This window comes from Montipora capricornis, chromosome 10 (assembly GCF_036669925.1).
Source record: "Montipora capricornis isolate CH-2021 chromosome 10, ASM3666992v2, whole genome shotgun sequence".
NCBI lineage: Eukaryota > Metazoa > Cnidaria > Anthozoa > Scleractinia > Acroporidae > Montipora > Montipora capricornis.
In genome coordinates, this window is record NC_090892.1 from 7,279,282 (window position 1) to 7,291,781 (window position 12,500).

Here is a 12,500-nt window from a genome sequence, read left to right on the forward strand (position 1 = left end):
AGCTTAAGGTGCGCACGGATGAAAATGCATTGCATCGACCAGCGCCAGAATGGAGATCCCGTCGGCCCTTCCTTGAAATCTCTCACAAATTCGTAGAACTGAGGGCTCATGAAGCCACAATGTACCTTTGAAACATACTGATGCTGATAAAATGGCTATAATGCATTTGCCTCATTTATTATTGCGACTAACATACCACCTTCCACATTTCATGGCGCGTTGTTTTGCAGTGCGATTTCCATCTGTATCCATTTTAATGGTTTCGTTTCCAAGAATCGTCTTCAGCGAAGATGTAGCGTGCCCGAACTACTAACATCAAAAGGTCATAAATTTGACTGTTATGAACACTGCATTGGTTGTTTTGGGTTGTTTGAGTCATTAGTGTACGCTCTACTGAGAATTAAACTAATAATTTCAAAAGAAGAAAAAGTCCGGATAACACCGAAGGAGAGGCCCAGTCCTATCCTTGGGATATGTGAATTCTTAGGTGAAATAAAAGTGTGTTTTCGGAGGCGTACGCCTAGGTAGAAGGAATGTGCGATCACAAGAAATAAAAGTGGCATGTTGTCGCCTTCCGATGGCTTCCGGTAAGGGTTTGAATGGGGATGGGCTCGGATGTGTTGTGGTGAGTTCGAGTACTTTCGCACGCTAAAAACAACTTTTGTAAAATTCCCAAATTGTTATCCTATCCCCCTGATCTCCCTGGTTGTCTTTTAACTTTCTCGTTGACTGATACCATGAATGTTCGTGGTGTCCCTCAGCTCCAACAGAACTCTTTTTGCCGCCTCTTTAACTGCCTGGTTGCTGTTTGTGCTTAGGTCTGAAAGCTCTTTGATTGCCTGGGCTGTGTCTTTGATCTTAGCCTTTCCTTTAGGATTCTTTGCTATAACCCAAAGGGCATTAGCAGCACATTCCTTTTCAACGACGCCGCCTTTGTCAATGAGTGACACAAGCAATGCAACGATATCTCGGTCCAACATGGCTTCCAAGTTCTGTCTGCTGACCAACATATTACTGACACCCACTGCCATTTCCAGAGCCGACCAGGCACTTTCCTCCGATCTACCACGCAGATCAGGCTGATCCAAAGCATTGCGCAGCATCCAAATAATGTAGCTTAGAACCTGTAAAAAAAATTCCATTTCCCTTTCATTTTCATTTGCTTTTCCAAACTGTGCATGTGGTGAGAACATTTGCCTCCCGTTAATGTTCCCAGTCACATTTGTGTTGAGGTTGTTGGTGCTCTGCTCTTCTTCTAGAAGTTTTTTCTCCCGGCACTCCTCAAAGACTAATGTTTGATTTGACTCAAGATCAACTGATTTGATTTCATTTCAGCACACGGTCCCCAAGTGGTGCTTCAGTTCTCACAAAGTAGAATAGTGAATGAATGTATTAGCCAAAAGAAGAATTATTCCGGGTATCCATTAATAAGTTCTCCCAGCCGTCAAACCAGAGAGTAAACTAATTATTCGAAGAGAACAATAAGCTTCAAAACTTACCCTGGTGTCAGCTTCCAGAAGATTTATCTGTTCACCAGAGCTGATTATGAATGAGAGCGTAAACAAGGCCGACACAACATTTTTCATATCATCTGCATTGCGAAATGGCGCGATTCTTTCCTGCGCTCGTAACTCACAAAGAATCTGACGGTTTTCTGAAGCCTTGGCACAGTTATGAAGAATGATGAGTGCTGAAGACACAAGATGTTTCTTTTTTTCTGTTCGGAGAAAAAGTAAACAATTAGTCGCTTTAGGATAAGAAAACAAGTTCTTCGTCGTGAGCATGCACACTCAAGTTTTACCCTTAATTCAATTATGAGGTCACTTTGTCTGCGAGCAAAGCAAGAATTCCCCCAGACTATGCCCTCGGACGCTATTCTCGCTGAATATTACTCAGGCCTTCATGAACAGCCAATCAAGTTTTTCGTGGTCTGCCGGTGGGGTCCCATCATGCATCAGTAACTTGGAGCGTTTCATACCATTTCTAGGGACTGCCCATGCAGTCTTTGCAGCGTCGATCCCCGGAAAAACCTTATGGATAGAGCGTCGTGAAATCCTCCTGCTATTAGTGAGCTGACAGCCCTTCTCACACTCCCTCTGTTCTTTCACTGTCTCCCCCTTCACAATTCGCTCTCACGAAGGGCTTAACCCTAGAAACGTTAGCTTTCTTTCCCCATCAGGGGTGGTCAGTAATAACTACGTAATTATTTGCGGACAGTGATGTCTTTACGGAAAATCTCAAACTTAGGCCTTGCTGTATTGACCAAGCGATAGCGGCTGATCTCGCCCATAACGTGACTGCCAAAAGTGTTCATACTGTTGTGACGATGGCAAGGATGAAAAACATCGACCAGGGATTAGATGTTGCTCATCAATATTGTGCTCCAAAACCAGATAAAAGGTGTGGATCAGCTCCAACATCACTGGCTACAATAACCAAAATGTAGCATTTGTCGGGAGTTCGATTCTGGGGCCCGTTTTTCGGATATATACATTGTTACGGTTTACCATTGAAAACACTATAAAGAATAGGAATGGACTCAAAGTGAATAAAAACTAAAGATCAATTCAATTTTAGTCGTGTTCCAGAACTACATACCCGTGTGTTTTTGTGTTGGCCGTGTCGGAAAGACACCACCTTGCGGATGTCAAAATATCACTCATTAACCCCAAACGGCCATTAACACTCTACAAGAGTCAATTACTCATAGTATCCGAGAGAAAGAAACTGGCGTCAGGAAAGTGAATCCTTTTAAACCAAGTTTTGTGGGAAATAAACAATAGACCAAATCGGGTAAGGCCCCGTCCACACGTATTTGGCGAATCCGGCATGCGAATCCGCAACTTTTGAGGTTTTCTCCGAGTACTCCGGTTTTCCCTCTCCTCAAAAACCAACATTTGACTTGATTTGTGTTAATTGTTAATTTCAATTTACAGTGTACCCAATTAGTGCTTCAGCGCTAGAACGACGACTAGACACTTAAATAAAGTTCCTTTCCTTTCCTTTCCTCTTTTTTGAATCTGCCCTCCTGAATGGAAGGGTTTGAATCTGCAAAGAAGTTGGAATCGTGTGTACGGGCGATTCCGGATGCTTTCAAATCCGATAACGTTACAAATTCAGATCCAGTCTTTACTTCGTTTATATTCAACATGGCTCCTGAACGAAATGCTATCACGTCTCTTGTCGTCAACTCTAACCCATCCTCTGCCTCTGAAATGACGATTAACGACAATTCCTAATTTTCTCTATTGACTAATATCGTCAATTTAGGACACTTAGCCCTCAATAGAAATTATGGGAAATTAATATCTATTTTTAAAATCAGAACCCCAATGCCTGAATTCGCAGGACTCGAGCGGGGGATAGTTCGACCGTAATAATCCTTTCATTTAACCACTAGACTACCACATTGCTAACTCCCAAAACATTATTATTATTATTTTTAATATGTCAAGATTCGTTTTCTTCCGAATGCCGCGGTAAACAGGTATTATCACCCACTTAGAAACAAGTTTAAACAGAAAAAATGTCGGCTACCAAACATCAAGAGAAAGATAACCACTTTAGAATCAAGTAGTAGACTTAATCACTATTCAGCAATGATTTTATGTAGGAAAATTTGGTTTTATAAAACGTTTTGATAAAGGTCAAATTACCACCATGAATGATTTGGAAAGCTGACATTTCGACCGTTAGCCCTTCGTTCTGACGAACAGCTAACGTTCGAAACGTTAGTTTTCCAAATCGTTCACGGTGGTAATTCGACCTTTATCAACACCCGTACACGTTTGATAAAACCAAATTTTCCTGTTTCACTCCCCCACCGACGCAGCACCACAGTCTCTTTAGAAACTAGAAATTTGCTTAATAATAATAATAATAATAATAGTAATAATATCCTTCTTTAAGAATGTTAATGGTGTTGTTCATACGGACCATGATCGAGACATTGTCCACTTGATCCTGGTTACTACTTTGTGTCTCAGCAGTTCCACCTGAAATGATAATAAGCCATGGCCGTCATGATGGGGAAAGCATTTAAGGTAGCTTAATTCAGTTTAAAAGCTCTCAAGTAACAGCCCTTATTAGAAGGTATGGTATTACAACGCTGTATCACGTATTAGCAATGTTATGGTTCCATAAGAAACAACAATTAGTGCTGAACACGATGCGGTCATTATTGTGTAATAAGTCACCGTGGCAACGGGGAAACCCTGTAATAATACCCTTTATTTTGTCTTTAGTTGCACATATCTCAAAAACAAACCCGGCGACTCTCATATTTTATTGATGGAAAGTGATCAGATGGCCAAGACAAAACTTTCTGCAAAGTTTAAAAAATTCTGGTCAGCGGATTCAGAGTCACCTTAACTCTGTGGTTTAAAAAAAATGGCTCTGATTCTGCAGTACAGAATATTTTTAAACTTTCATCTGTCCTACAACTTGTGGCGCAACCGTTTGCGGCAGCAGTCAATGAAAACGTTCCTCTAACCTCCTGCGACCATTGAAAACGAGACAAGTTGCAAGAAACGTTGCATAGTGGAACACCCATAAAGCAACTTGTTTGACGATGTGAGAACTTTTGTGGAATAAAAAAAAAACGAGAAAAGCTGCAAGAAAAATTGTCTCGTGTAACAGCCCCTTAATTAATGATGGGAGCAGATGCTCAGCATAAAACATCATAGAAACAGTAAATGTACATACATAAGTTAATAATTTTATCAACAAAGCAATTTAACGCGTCAAGGCTGAGGCGCAAGGAAGGAAGCATTAAAGTCATGATGATACCGCTGGGCGCACGCTTCCTCAAAATCATCGTGACCAACAAAAATCGAGACTGCCCGCATACTTCAAGACAGGAAACCCAAGCAATAACAGGCAACCTAAAGATTAGTGTGATGCCTCGCAGAAGTAATATGATAAACGATATACTATAAAAAATACATATTTTCGAGAGAAATGCAATAAGTTATAGGCTACTACTGATTGCGGGTAGAGACTTTCTAAAACGGAAAAAAATAACGGCTCTTTCCCCACCTGTTATAGTAACTTCCTCACCTTGCCCGAACAAATCTACAACACCGTAAAGTACAGGTGGGATGGTTTTGATTCGTTTTCCAACATTAAAACGCCATTTATGAAGAAATGCAGAGTATTGTCTGACTTGTGCATTATCCCCACACGGTCACCCACCTACCGGTTGGTAAGATAAATATGCTAGCCTTAACCATAGGGCAAATAATGCAGTATTACAGTATACATGTACTGTCAAAAAATGCAAGTTACATTGTCTTGTTTGGTTTAAACTCTGTAGTAAATTTGATGTTTACATGGCAGCTATTGAGATTCTGTACAAATTGAAGAGCATTGTTTTTACTGTCAAACAGAGTGAAAGTATCATCAACGTATGCAAACCAAATAGAAGGACGACCGGTGTAATTAAGAACCCACTTCTCTTCGAAATGGCACATAAAGATATTGGCCAACACAGGTTCTAAAGGCGAGTGCATTGCACCGCCATCAATTTGATCGTAGTAGTCGTCATCAAATATGAAATGGCTCTTCTTAGTGGCAAGCTCGAGTTGACCCTTTAAGGCAGAGCAGAGTTTGCCTGTTTGTCTGGCAAATAACATTCATTTTGTACTCAACTCTTCTTTAAAAAAAATAGGAAATGTAACAGTGAAAAATTATTTGAATGGAAGCTTGTTGTCTCTTTTGTGCTTTATTATTACTGTCAAGGTTCTTTCGAAAAGGGTTTGATGTGAACTGTCAGAAATTTATGCTTTGTGATTGTATTTCGCTTGCACGCACGCAACTGAAATAGGAAGGGTTTCTTGCCTCTTATAGCAAATATGTTGCTTGTTTCAATAAATGTTTCGCTGGAAAATATTTCTGTGAAATTTCCAGCTTTTGTAAATTTATCATGTTGTGTAATTTTCGAGCTTAGCAAATTTGCATACATGTTTGAAATGTGATACGGGGAGAATTTTTGTGGTAACGCGTAAGTCACGAAAATAAACAGGTCTGTTGGAAGCGTGCTTGAGTTTCAACAAAATGACCCACAAAATCGGCAAAAGATTTTGACGCTGATGAATAATACAGTAGCTGCTATTACCAAAACGATGAAATTATCTGGTGATAAATAACCTCGTCTTGGAGAGTAAATTTTTGATTTTCCAGAAACAATGGTCAACCTCTGAGAGTTGGGCGATTGTGATCCTTGTGTTGAATTCGCACATTTCTTGTCAAAATTTATAACAATTGAAAGAAAAAGAAAACTAACAAAAACAAAAACCCGGTATCTTGGCATCATTTGACACTGATGCTTTACTGTTTCGCGAGTAAACATGCTGCGGTAACTTGATCACTGCGCCCGCTGAACTCGATGTGCGATTTACTCGGTGCAGCCAAAAGTACAATTACAACAAAACAACTAAAGTCTCCCAAAATGTTTTTCGCTGATGGTAACTTTTTATATTCGTGGTAACTTTTTATATTAGTATATTAAAATAGAATTTTCGGTCCTTAGTTTCTGTTACTGAGTGGTATATTTCTAAGGTCGCCCATCCAAATACTAACCCCGCCGGTCAGCGCTTGACTTCAGCTTTCATCTATGTTCACAAAGCTATCAGATGCCTCTGTGCATGCTTACACTTGTGGTGGAAAGAAGTTGCATGATCAACTTGTCAGCCCAGAAGCCAATGTTTCTCGATTCCCTTTTATTTTCTTCAATCTTTCTGGGTTCAGTACTTTGCTAGTAACCACATGTCTTCTCAGGCTATTTACCCAAGACTTCTACCATGGCACTACAATGATAGACAATACCAAAACAATATCGTGCACTTCTAGAGCTACATATTACGCAAGGACAACTTAAATCTCCTGGAAGACAACACACAGCTCAGTTGACGTTATGGAATAGATCGCTGTGTTACTTCACTACCACACGTAAGCAATGCGTGTCAATTTTTTTAAAGAGGACAGGAATTTCTTCTTTGTGACAAATGATTAAATAATAATAGGCCGGTGGCCAGGTTTTTAACCTCAGAAAAGGATCTGTTTCGTCGAACGAACGTGTGAGGACCTGTGAGCCAAAGGTATGACTTCTGGGTGACCCCTAAAATAGTCTTAATGACCCCCCAACTTGAAAAAAATTGCCTGGAACGCTGCACGTACCACAGCCAACCCAGTGTACGCTCACGGAGGGTCTAGTTGAATTTGATCCTGGTAGTTCCTGGTTCAACTTCTCAGCTGCACTTGTTAATAGCCAACTGGTTTGCTTGCGGCCAGTTGGGATTCTTAACAGTTGTTGTTGTTCTGTTCTGTCGTTTCGTTGAGTGTGTTTTGCCGGCCCTGAAAAGCCCTTAGTGGAAGAGGTCAATTATGTATGTAATGACCGAGAGATGAGTAAAATCGTGCGTCGCTTAACTTGTTTTTGCATTTGAGAGAGTTAATTAAGGACTTTTGAACGACCTAATTATAAGTAAGATAGACAACAAGGAGTTTTAACAACATCGAAGGCAATTCCCCAAACAACGATAGATATGTAATTGATACGCACCAACTAATTTGTAAAAGAAAATATGGCTATTTTCATGCAAATTTACCGACAATTATTACGACACGATCAATTAATTTTTAAAAAAAAATAGTGTCGAATGAAATAAGGTTCTTCACGGTGAGAGTTTGCAATATTGGAGAAAACGTCGTCGTGTAAGTTGATTGCATCTTATGTTCTTTTATCATAGATAAAACGTAATATTCTGTTTAAGATAAAGGGCCTGAAACTTGGTAAGCCGATACATCCAGAAGTTAAGACAGTACTCGTCTGTATGGGCCAAATATTGTACGCTTTTAGCCCTTAATTAGGGCAAGGTTTATCTCTTCGAGGACATTTCAAAATTATAGACCAAGAGCTTAGCTAAGGAAAACTTTGGCCCGAATCGTAACTTACGTGAAAATTTAGTTTCACTAAAATTAGTTTTACTAAAATGAATTCCGCTTAGCGAAAAAAGAGGAAAAAAAGAGACTGAACAAAAAAACAAAGTGAACTTGGCAACAATGTTTCGATAAAAGACGACCTTATCGGACATAACAGTTTACAAACTGGTATTTAGATATTCATTCTTTATATGTATTTGCCTATCTATAATGTCAAAAAACTGGACTCTACGTTTGTGCTGTCTGGAAGGACAGAGAGCTGTTAATTGTTTAGCACGAGGCAGGTGGAAAAAGCTATCTTTACTGAAAAACTTCAAAACGCGCTATATAGCAAACCAATAAAGGTTTTAATTTATTTGGTTTTAACTTTTATCGCCCGCAAGCCTCTGTTAACTTTACTACACAAAATGTTACCGATTTCGAAAATGAGTTGATATTTTTAATTTTAGCGAAATACTCCAAGACATCTGTCGCATCGTTGTATAATCATGGCGTTACATGTTGTCTTCATGGAAAACAACATTAGCGCCTTTACCGTCACAAAGACACCAGAAAAGGTTACGCACCTATAGGAGAGCCAGAAAATTGTTATTTATTTTGTTAGTATATTTGTTGCCGGTCAAAACCCGTTACAGGTTGAATTTGTTTTTACCTAGGTTGAATACGCACTCAGATGAACTGAAAAAACATTTTTTGGAACCTAAATTAAGCCTAGGGAAGAATTAGGGTCAGCAACGACTTAAGATAAGTTTTTGCAATTGAGTGTCGAAAGTAATTAGCGAATTGCTTTGGTTTTGCATTTCTTCACTCAGTGATTGGTTCAAAGTTCTCGATCCACTTTTTCAACCAATCAGAAGTGAAACCAAAACCAATCGTGGCTCGCGCGTGCACATTTTCCCGCGCTTTGTGTTGGCTACGGGTAATTAGTTCGAGTTTTGATTGGTTTACTGGATTGTCTCCGTCCTTTTTGATTGGCCAAAATGACTACTTTGGTTTTGGTTTTACGAGCTTCTGCCTGAGAGACCGGGGCAGACTTGGAAATGAAGGTCGGCCGATGTCGCCTAAAATTGGTACACAACGTACTTATGTCGACTTAGGTAAGATGCCAAAGTTTCAGCTTCAACGACTTTTTTTAGCTTAGTTCTGGATATCAGCCCCTCAGGGGTCCCCAGAGGCTTATTTTCAGTGGAATTTTGGCCACTTTTAAATCTCTCTTTTAGCAACATATAAATTAATTTCAGGCAAAAACAAAACCATCTTTTGAAAGCCCTATCCTTAGGCTTTTATGGCTACGCTATTGGTGGTAACATGGCAACGTGAAAAATAGGAATATATTAGTTAAATGCTTCTTTTTGGTAAAGGTCGGACCGCCAAACAACTACCGCGCCGCCTTTGTCGACCGATTTGACAACTATGTCGTTGCGTTTACTAAGATTTTTAAGCGCCGCCCACTCTTCCGAGGAAAGGTTGGAAAATTTAGTGTTGCGATTGAATTTAAGTTTGTGAATGTCGTGACGGCATTTTTTGGTGAAAAAATCTAAAGAGGCAAATTGTCCCTCTGAGGGAGTCCATTTGGATTTGCGAACTAGAAGTGTTTCAAAAATATCTTTATTAGAAGTGTCCGAATTCATCCTCTTTGTCGTGAAAAAAGGCTTTTAACTGAACGCGGCGAAGGAATTTTTCAACATCTTGCTTAATAGAAAATTCGTTTGTGCGTTTGGTAATAGGGACAAAATTTAGGCCCTTACTGAGAAGAGATTTCTCCGAGTCAGTAAGCGGAAGATTTTCTGGAATTGTAATTACGGTATTATGGCTATGCAATGTAGTGTTGTCGGTAATTTGCGGACCTATTACTTGTTGAAGTTTTAGAGTCTTGGTTTGGTGTAAATGGTCAAACAGTCCAGAATTAAGTTGTCGGATTTTAGCGCGAATCGATTGTACTAAAATTGCTGGACAGATTTTGGAAAGTTCGGAGCGGCAATGAAGAATTTGTTTGTCAAGTGCGATTCGTTTTTGGCACATAGCTCTTAGAGACTAATTGTGATCCTCATAATATTACGTGAAAAAGAATTTTGCGCACATCGAATTTGGTGAAGATACTGATTTGAGTGAGAGAATGTAGACGCATGAAAGTTCGAGCGAAAATCTTTAGGAATGACTTTAGAATTGAGGCAACGGCCGATGAATTTGATGTGACTACAAAAGCTAGTTTTGGCGAAAATGAGAGTGGCTAAACGGAAAGCTAAGTTACTGCTAAGTGTGGGAAAAGGAAAAAGGTAACTTACGATTTCCTGGCGTAGCTCCTTGGTGAGTTTCTTCAAGCTTGGCATCGTCGTCTTGGGTCTCCTGTTAGAAATCTGTCGATTAAAAAATACTAGAACACAAGGTTAGTGGTTGCAGCGGTTGAATAACAAATGAATGAAGGGGTAGTTTCTAAAGAAACTGTGGTGCTGCGTCGGTGGGGAAGTAGTATACAAAAATTTGGTTTTATCAACGGAGTTGATGATGTAAATTGGCCACCGTACAGAGATTCTAAAAGCTGACGTTTCGAGCGTTAGCCCTTCGTCAGAGCGAATGAAGGGATTATGGGTTACGTGTAGTTTTTACAGTTTTTACGAGAAGATGGCTAAACAGACCACTTCCGGTTAAAGTTTCAACAAAGCGTGTCTGCAAAAATCAGCCATTTAATTTCGATTATCTTTTTTCCTTCCAAGTTATGGTTAAAAGAGACTCTGAAGTTAATTGTCACCGAAAAGACTTGCCGTTAATAAGAAATTTTTATGTGATTGTTTTAGGACCGATCAGATAGTGGTCCCACAGCGGTTATAAATTTCTTGAAAGAAGTCTTGAAAATTACGGACAATAGAGCCGCTGCGAAAATTCTTTATTTACCTAACAACACATCTCTTGCCGGTAAATCACAATGCAAAATTGCATCTTTTTTGTCCAAACTGCAATGTTGAGTTTATCTCCTTTGTTCAACTCGTTCAACGTATCACGTCTGTGGCCCGTAGCAATGAAGCGCTAATTAAATCAGGATATAAGCAAGCTTTGTAGTTCCATTCAGTAGTACTATAACCCACCTGTTTGGGCTTTAATATTTTCTGAAGAAAAAAGAACTTATCGGTCTCTTTAAAAGCAACCACAACATCTGTCGTGACACTACTTGAGACTCGTTTTGAACCTGTAAGAAATTTCGAATATAATTCAAGCTAATCGTCTAACACAAATTGCAGTCACTCTTCCAGTCTATTTGGAAAGTGTCTGGATAAATTCACTTGCAAAAAACGCTTACCTGGCTTCACTTTTACAGTCATGCCCCTTGCCTACAATCCCTTAAAAGTGAGGTAACATTAGAAACTTTAGCCCCAGCGATAAATTGGTCGCAAGTGCGTCGTTGTGAGTTAGATATACACAGGTCGATTAATACCGTACGTGACGAGGTCATTTTAGTTTGTTGGCTATGATTGACTTGGAATTCAGTTGTTTTCTCGTGCAGATTCGTTTTCTTGATATTGCAGAGAATGATTATGATAGAACTTGTATGAGGACCTCAATGGCATGATTTGTTTACTGAATATTTATTCATACACAGTGCCCCAGTGTAAATGGCTCACGTATGTTGTAAATGATTGATAAGGACGTCCAACACGGTCCGTTTTCGCCGCCAATCCGCTAAATTGCTAGAAGATTACTCACGGGCACTCTTTCCCTTTCTCTATCAGTATTTTCCTTTTGTTGCTCTATCAAATAGCACAAATCCATGGTGGCATCCATACTGCATATATACCCAAAGATAGGACAGGGATGGAGTGGGTTATCCTTCCGGTAAAGACTACTGTTTTGGCAACTTGGGAAATAAAATATTTCAGCTTTCTTGGAGCCCTTAAGGACTTGGGGGTCTTTTATGGCACCCGTAGCTGTAGATCACATGAAAAAGTAAGTCTTTATGGACTCACACTGAATTGCTGACCCTTAACTCTGGTTTCGGTAATAAGAAGCAACCTAGGCGGTAATCGCCATGGAGGGCCATTATGCATGCTGTAGGTGATAAGGTAAGTCGTCACAAGGCCTAGTGTCCGCTCGTACCTGCTGGAACTTAAATTGGTTACTGCTCTTCTTTCCTGGACAGGATAATAATCACTGGTGCCCATTTATACATCTGGGCGGAGAGAGGCACTGTTAAAGAAAATTGCCTTCCCAAGACGACATGTCAACGCCCTAGTAACTTGGGGCCCTTTTCTGGAAAGTCCCGAATACTTTTCGGGCCCGAAAAGCTATTTGTGAAACTGCCAACCACTTGTTTTAGAAAGCCTATCTTTTAACGTGTTTTCAAGGCAACAAAAAGGAAAATGACTGTGAAGTTTGACGACTTAAGTCCTCTCCGTTCTAGAGATACAAAGGGAATTGTGACACCCGAAAATGGCCCGTAAAGTTTCGGGACTTTCGAGAAACGGGCCCCAGGACCGCACGATGCAGAGGCTAGACTGCTAACGCGCTATGCCAGTTCCTTTTTGTGTAAAATCCGAATGTAATGTGGACTTTAATCTGTGCTAAAT

At 39.9% G+C, this 12,500-nt stretch overlaps 1 pseudogene; it reads right to left on the reverse strand.

Annotated features, from left to right (window-relative positions):
• LOC138020213 (uncharacterized) overlaps nucleotides 1-12,500 on the reverse strand; it is a 58,801-nt pseudogene that overhangs the window by 22,936 nt on the left and 23,365 nt on the right.